Genomic DNA, 8,657 nt, shown 5'->3' on the forward strand with positions numbered 1-8,657 from the left:
GTCTAATTTCTCGACACTGTAATTACAGTTTAGAAGAAAAAGGAGCCCGCCATGTTTATCGAAATAGTAATTAGGGATAGCCGTCCAGGTGTCATGAGAGTTATTTAAGAGTCCACTTATCCAACTGAGACGTAGCGCTTTTATAACATTCCTGAAGCAGGGAAAGCTTAGCCCACCCTTAGATAAGGGGCGGAACAGAACCTGTCGCTTGATCTTATCTCTCTTATTCTTCCATAGAAAAGCAAACAGTTTACTTTGGGTTTGTTGTATCGCTGTTTCTGGGACAGAAAGCATGGAGGCAGTATAGATTAGCTGAGACAGACCTAGAGATTTTGCTAGCATAGTTCTTCCAAAGAGCGTCAGGTCCCGCGACCGCCATATATTAAGCTTCGTTTCCATTTTCCTTATTTTGACATAAAAATTATTGTTGTTGTTGGCAGCTGCATCGTGGGAAAGGTAAGTTCCAAGGAATTTTATGGGATCTTTTGGACACTGGAATTTTAAAGGCTCTATCTTATTTTTGCTCGAAGCACCAATCCACAAGGCTTTTGTTTTCTTTTTATTTAATTGCAAACCGGACAATACTCCAAATGAATTAACTATATTCATGGCATTTCTAAATGACGTAGTATCTTCAAGAATCAGGGTTGTATTATCCGCAAACTGTGAGATCGTAGCGTTCTGTCCATTTCGAAGTTCGATGTCCCAGCAGAGTTGGTTTTGGCGTATTTTGAGGGCTAGCATTTCGACCGCTAACACAAACAAAAGAGGACTCAGGGGACACCCTTGACGGACACCTCGAGAAACTTTGAAGTAATTAGTCATGAAACCCGCATTCATCACGCCACTTTTAACATTATTATAAAGACTGGATATCCATTTTGTAATATTTGGACCAAAGTTGTATACTTCAAATCTTTGTTTCCCGTACTGGCATATGCTAGAGAGATTCTCTAACACCGCGGAATACATAGACTGGTATGTATAGCAGTAGTTAACCGTATACATACTCTTTATCATGAAAAGCACTTATAGTACCCTGTTGTTGTGACGGTCATCTCCAGCAAGAGCGAGAGAAGATTGACAATCGCTTTTTCACTGACAGAGAAACTAGTTGCAGCTAGTTGTTGGTATGGGGAATAAAACTTATTTAAAGCGTTCAAACAAATCAAAGAAGGAATTTTTACAGCTTCAAGTTGATCTGATTTAAAGGCTTTAAATCAGATCAACTTGAAGCTGTAAAAATTCCTTCTTTGATTTGTTTGAACGCTTTAAATAAGTTTTATTCCCCACACCAACAACTAGCTGCAACTAGTTTCTCTGTCAGTGAAAAACCGATTGTCAATCTTCTCTCGGTTTCGGGTTCTGTTTCGGTTATTACGGCGTAATAACCGAAACAGAACCCGAAACCCCAGAACTGTAAGTTGAAGTATTCGCAATGGTGTATGAATAGGAAATTGGCCGTCTGGCCTTTTAATTTTGGGCCGATAGTAACGTAGTCTCCTTCGCAGCCGTTTTTTGGAATGTCACGAGCGTTCCGTGACATCCCAAAAAAACGGCTGCCAAGGAGACTAATAGTAACGCCAACAAGGATCCTTGCTATGTTGGGTTACGTAAAACGCTTTTTTTTTTTTTTTTTTGACCGGAACTAATTAGAAAATATAAACGTGAAACCACAAAAATGCCTCATACTAGCACTTCTGATCAAAACTCCGCTCTTTTTTTCAAAAAAAAAAAAGACGGATTGACGTCAAAGACGAACAGGAACAAGACGATTTTGAGGGATTGACTGTGGAGGTATTTCCTGAAAAAATTCTAGCTACGCTTGTCAACTTAATTAATTATCAGAACAAGGAAAATGCTACATTGAACAACGGGAAAAACACTAAGATAACTTAAGATTACTTTAAGTCCAGGATGTGATGTCACAAGCTGAAGAGCACCGTTTATACTACTATGTACTACAGGTAGTGATAAACAAAAAATATGCCTTGATTCAAACCTCATTGCATAGATAATCTTGGGACAGCGCTCATTTAATATTAATAGGTAAGCTGATGAAATCATTCTTAAGTAAGCTTGATGAAGAAAACGTAACTGGTGTAATAAAGCTTTCGATGAGAAACGACTAAAATTAATCAACGGAGAAGCGATTTTAACACTGAGACAGAGGTCCGGCGATACTCTACAACTAACTCAAAGGGAAGTCTGTTTGTCCATACACCAGGCACGTAGCCAAATCAAATATAAACAACTTGTACCTGCATTGCGTCTGAAACGTTTGTTTGAAAACTGAAGGGTAAGATCCAAGGTTAAACTAAACATTTCCTGGTTCCTTACAATTCTCGGACGCGTGCGCGCGAGTCTACTTTTGTAGAGGTCGTTGCAGCGAAGAATCAGCGAATGATACAGTAGCTAGGAGATGTTCTATAACAGTTGACTTCGGTTATATTTGAATCCCGGGCATTTTATTCATTCATATTGCTGTCAAATCTATACGTTATCAATACAACCGATCAGTGGTGGTGCTTTTTCGCCTTGATTGCCGGAAATGCTGACTTAGAAATACATGAATTTTCCGCCGTTTGCTTTCGTCAGCTACACTATTAGAACAGAAAAAATGCATAGATTGCAAAGTTCCATACACCCAAATCTATTAATAGCACTTTCCAATAAAATCAAGGTGTTGTTGACATTGCAAGTAAATAATCAAGATCTGAAGAAGCGACCAGTTCACGATTCCTCTGCTAAAAAGATCGCATGCACACCACTAATGCCACAGAACGTCTGGTCTGTGATTTGACTGACGAGGAACTAAAGGTATGTTCTTTAACAGATCTATTTGCTCCTAAGACTAACTTCAGTACAGTACTGGCAATACCATTTTCCCCTTATTTTAATAGCAGTTCAATATTCTCTCTCGATAACAGCAAATCTTCAACGTACTTAGTTATTTATTAGTAACTAATGCGCTGTAGAAATTACTCAATTCTGAAAGGTTTTTAATTTACCTGCCGCCGAAGAAATTGAAAATTGTAGTCGCCTTTTTTGCAATAAGAGAGTTTTCGCTTGACCTGCAGCTAAATTAATATACGCGCCAGGCTTAGAAGACTATTGTAGCTAAGACTGTGCCAAGAGTCAGACAACGTTTTAATTACGAGTTTATACGCGACACGTGATGAGGGCAAAGTTAGCGGGTAACGCGTTAAAAGCAACCAAAAGACATACCGGTACGTGATTCGTGAATTTATGGTAAAAACCGTTATTAAGCTAAAAGTATGTGTGGCGCGTGAATTTTGTCAAATTTTCTCAAACTCTTGAGTGAAACGGGATCACAAGCCTCCCTCGTCCTGCTAGTCTTGATTTCTTGAACAAACTAGTATGCCGTACGTGTATCTACCGATACCTAAATTCGCAACTAGCCATTCAGAAGCCGTGTCAGAACTGTCCTGATATCCTGCTATATTACGTAACTGGCCTGATGTGACTACGAACTCTCGGCCGAATTTGGGTACGGTGAATACGTACCTAATTATTCCATTTTTGGCTCGCTCTGGCGGCATTGTATCTGGCAATGGGTATTTTGGCTGGAGTGTGTCTAGTCCAATTTGCCTGCCTGATATGCCGTCGAAACGTTCCAAATAAGGTATGATTAAGAAAAAGTTTTATGACCAAAACTTTCACGGTCACAAGTCAAAAATGCGCACACTGGAGATTTGCAGATTCAGCTGCACGGTACAACTATTAATAGAAAATCGCTGAAGTCACCAAGAATAGCTTATCCTTTGATACATGTAATTATGCTCTCGCGTGCTCAAGGCTTAAGTAACTAATGAACGAGTCATGAGGTGATGTAACGAAAGTGAAAGACTGTAGCTTTGTTTATCTAATCCTGGAGGCTTAAAAATGTCAAAAATCGCCGGAATTTTTTCCGCATGAATAATTGACGATCTTTACACAAATTTCTTACGTTACTAACAACCTTCAGACGCCGAGTTTTCCGTAAGAAAGTAAAACCTATGACGCAGGAGTGATAAAAGTCGAAGATAAACGCAACTACCTTAAAGCAAGTTTGATCGAAATGAAATTAAGCTATTACTTATTGCATTCTGGGAGCAGTTTTTCTCATTCCTTAAAAAAAGAAACCCTTGCTTGCTTGTTGTTCACTATGAACAAACCTCAACAAAGATAATTGAAGTTAGTAATATTCCACTAGAGATTAAAAGGCACAAATTGCTTGCGATGCACTGCAAGTTATGTTTCAAGATCATTACACCGAAAGCATTTGCCAATGTTAACAGTCAGTAGCGTGTGCCGTAAATCACTGAAGAAAAATGACGTAAGCAGTACAGCACAGCATCATGCATCAACTCTTCTCTAGAATTTCAGAGCAGTTACGCGGAACACGTTTTGGAAATAACAAAATCTTTCAGCGGGTAGTGCAAATGACCTTAGTATTGACGTTCATGTAACGGATATCGCTGAAACGACACCTTGCAGGAGTTGTAGTCCACGCAATAACTTGCAATTATTACCAATTATTTTTGCATTGTTGTTTTTATAAATTAGAATGAATTGCATGCGTTGGCCGAGACAAGTGCCTACCTGATCAGAACCGTTATCGGAAAGGTGTGGCCGGCGGAATCTACCACCAACGCTAAAATGAATCTCTGGAATGAATTTCAGATTATGCCAGAAAAGTTATTTTCAGTTGAAAACTGACTCGTTCTTTCAGGCGTAGATAGTGCGGATTTCAATCGTCATTCGGAAATTATTCTTTGGGGAACTTGCGTCAGTCAATGATTAGTTAAAATGTCTTTCTTACATTTCTGGGAAGCTTATCTTGAGCCCGCACCACCTGCTCTGCTCAGCGGGTGGCTGTAGTAGTTATCCTTTAGTATGATCATCCGTCCTTGAAAGAACTGCTCACTGACAGGACATACAGTGTATTATTTCGAAACGTGTCGAATTGCGGAAAACAACCGGAAAAATAAGTGCTATTTATTTTCTTTTTTCTGCCTTTTTATAGCTTAAAAAAACTCCTGAGAAAGTCAAGGTAAGTCGACATGTAACCTGGAAGATTTTTAGCTAATCTAGCTATTGTAGCATAGCCTAGCAATTTGAAAAGCGTCTCTAAACGAGTCGTGTTTCTGAAAATTTATGCGTGACTGAGTTTAAACATTGAACCAAAACCGCAAACAATTAGCCAGTTTCGAAAGCCTGATCGAAACCTGTTGAAGTTGTCTTAAGTTTATTAGAGGAAAGATAACAGCTGGAGGATCAAAACTCCATTGATGAAAAGGCAAATTAAACAGGAAATGAGGTCACAAGTGAGCACAGTTTACACTGTGTGGGCGATAGATTGATAACTTGGGTTATTATGCTTTGAAATCAACCTACTAATCCACCAACGCGATTTGCAATAATTGTTACAATAACCCAGCGAGGTTTGTGAATGACGTCAATGAGTGAAAATCAAAGGTTTCTTTGCTCAGCCTCATCAAGGTTGAACAATAAGAGACTTCACACTTTAGTACTCAAATACAACAAGTGTACCGAACATGTCTGAAACGCTCAGTGATAATTCACACGTTATCGACACATTTTGAGGTCAACCGGAACTACCTCACGTCGTTTCAGCGACTGATACAAAAGCCGAATTATTCAAAACAGAAATGATAGCCTTTATAATGATGCTATGATTACGATTCTCATCAAAAATTGCGGGTTTGAAATTAGAAAAGGCATACTACAACAGACCAGTTTGTTTAAATGTTCAAGTTAAATTGTCCCTTCTTCCTCTCTTCATTATGCCTAATTTTTCGCTAGTATAGACATACAGATCACCTGTTATCTCTACAAAGCTACTCATAATAATATCGCCCTTGCTTACAATTTCGTTTCCGAGCTCTCTAGACCGGCGCTATTCATTTCCGGATGAAATCTTAGCAAATTAAAACCAGTTTTTGCAAGAAAGCTGTGCACGGACGGTGCAGAGCTGTTAGACTGAAAAGAAATCAGAGAAAAGGGAATATCAGGTCGACGTGGGTCCAACCTATTAATAGTATCGATTATATATTGATTCCGTCGCCATTCATGGACACAAGCCGTTGCATGCATGTGGCCACGCTTATCCATCATAGCGTGACTAAAGAGTGTCATTAATTTTTATTACGGCGTTTTAATTACTTCCTTGTAAAGAGGTACTGAGATAAGCTTTTGCTTCGTTGGGTGGGATTTCACTGAGCAGTACGTGTGTCCTTGATGAAATAACTTAATTTCGTTAAGACAAAGCTCTTATTAATGAGTGGCGCGTACGAAATACTCAGAGGTACGCATGCACTTTCAGGCTAACTTATCATTTCAGTTATTCACGTTATCCATGCATAACAACAACAGTTCATTTGCCTTCCTCTACTACGCCGTTTCTAAGTTTATCATCGTTAAAAAAAAGCTAACGTCAAATCGTGTTTAACATCGTGCCACTGTCAACTGCAATAAAACCAAGGTATTCCCTTATGCTACGAATTCTGCAAAGTTCGTTGCTAAGAAATGACTGACTTGCAACTAGTGCACACTTCTTTAGCTTTCGTCTCGCAAAACATCGAGTCCCTACCAATCTTTGTACAACTTTCTAAACTAGAAATACAGTTTTGCTAGCAACTTGGAATCGGGATATAAATTAGCCTTAGTATCTTGTTGTTTTCGTGATTTCAGTGCTAGAAATTGTGATGTACGTAACGTTTGGTGATTGGTGAGATTAAAGCTGACGAATCGGCATGACAGTGCAAAGATTTTGTTCCAAAATGCTGACGACGCTGTCACAAGACAAAACAATAAAAGCAATAAGCAATATGGCTATTAATAGATTTGAAATCGTTAATCATGTGACGTCAGGGGTTAGTTCCAGTTTATGTCCCCCAACATCTTGTGAGTCCCTGCACGAGGTGACACGTCAATCAAAATTATCTGATGACGTCACAAAAGTGAAAGAGTTGGGAAATCTAGGAAATCAAAGCAATAGTCCATTCGTAATGTGCACAATCTTTCACATTGTTAACGGCTTTCGGAAGTGAAGTTTTGCGTTGTTCTGACGTGCGTGGAGCTCAGATAACGAAAATATGTGTTAACGATGATGATCATGCGACAAATGGAAGGAAAATTTACAGGGTTGGGTTTAAGCTCTGACTCACACTGTACTGTTCCTTCAGTCGGGTCCGCATATGGTATAACCAGTCAACATCCTCTCATTTACCCCTGAACTCTTATTAATCTTAGGTGATTCAGTGCTTTTTCGCGATAGTTAGAAGAGGGGGAAGGGTTTAGTTATGTAGCTTGCAGCAGTACAGAAATTACGAACTGAGCCGGACTCTTGTCATGTGCAAATCCAGTCGATGAGTTCTCATTTCTCAGACATTATGAAACCTTGAATGACCCACGGCATTGACGTATTCAGCGCTCGGATTTAACGTATGTTGCTGATACGATGGGTTACAGAAGCTGGAACTTACGCAATTTTCTTCGCTTAGATTCGTCAGATTCTTAGTTTGACGTTTGTTTATTGTAAACCTGTAACATAGCCGGGGAGTTTTACATGATTCTAAGTCACGCAATCGGCGCGCGGTTCTTACCATTTCACAAACAAAAAAGCTTTGAAGAACGGCTGTTAGAATAAGAGTTGAAAATGTTGCTAAGAACATGAAGGATATTAAATTTTAGCAAGTTTACTAGGAGCTTACATGGTGAGGTAAAAAGCCGGTGCGTCTTGATGGCAATCAGGTGTCACATCATGCAAACATCACCAGATTTGCTAATAATAGCGTCAACTGATGGCGTGACCGAACTGTCGTTGTGTGGCCTGCAGTTGGTGCTTGTGATAGCGCTTATTCTTTATATTATCTATTTATTGCCTGTATGCAAACTCAGCTAGTTGTACGCTTGGCGAAGCTAGAAAGGTTTAGCCTCTTTACACTGATGTAACATATTTAAATCATTGCAAAATCTGAAAACTGCTAGTGCAGGTGGCTGCCGAGCGGCAGATTTGTAGCCGCCGACTGTCTGAATTAGGAGACACATCATTTTAGCCTGTTTCTGCATTTGAACTTGTCTTATGTTTCAGTATAAGCTATGATGGGTTTTCCGCCGTTTATTTCACGCAAAATTAAAATCGGATCTCTTCGCATACTGTTTACAGAGTAGTCACGTCTGACGCATCACAGTGCCGGCTCTGCAAACAAGATTTCGCAATGACGAAACTTCAATCCAGTCTTGAACTGGTTAAATGACATCAAACCGGTGCCTAGTAAACAAAAAACTGTGCAATCAATTCAATCGTTCGATAGCCATACATGACACGTAGTGAAGGCTGATCGTCACCTTCAGTGACATTTTGGATGTACTTTTCTCTTGACGTATATGGACATGAAATGGAAAATTCCAAAAGTAGACTAATATAACGTATTACAGCGTGCTTACGTTACGGCCTCTGGTCTTTGCAAACCGATCGATGCTGACAAGTAGCTGAATGCCCGGGCTGAATCGTTGGAGCATGTTGAAATGTCAAGGCTAATGTGCGGGGTTTTGCTTGTCTGCAAGTCTCGCTATTTTCGTAGGCCGGTTCGGGTTTGTCCCTAATCTCAAGGCATCCCCGTGACCTG

General features: G+C 39.7%; 1 long non-coding RNA gene across 1 annotated transcript; it reads right to left on the reverse strand.

Moving 5' to 3' along the window:
- Window positions 1-8,131: 8,131 nt before the first annotated feature.
- Window positions 8,132-8,657, reverse strand: LOC149110484 (uncharacterized). The gene is made up of 2 exons (XR_016207867.1): window positions 8,476-8,657; window positions 8,132-8,299 (listed from the first exon to the last, which is right to left on the reverse strand). It is a non-coding gene; the product is annotated as an uncharacterized LOC149110484 (long non-coding RNA).

This window comes from Orbicella faveolata, unplaced genomic scaffold, assembly GCF_042242905.1.
Source record: "Orbicella faveolata isolate gen_17 unplaced genomic scaffold, um_ofav_v1 contig_24, whole genome shotgun sequence".
Classification (NCBI taxonomy): Eukaryota; Metazoa; Cnidaria; class Anthozoa; order Scleractinia; family Merulinidae; genus Orbicella; species Orbicella faveolata.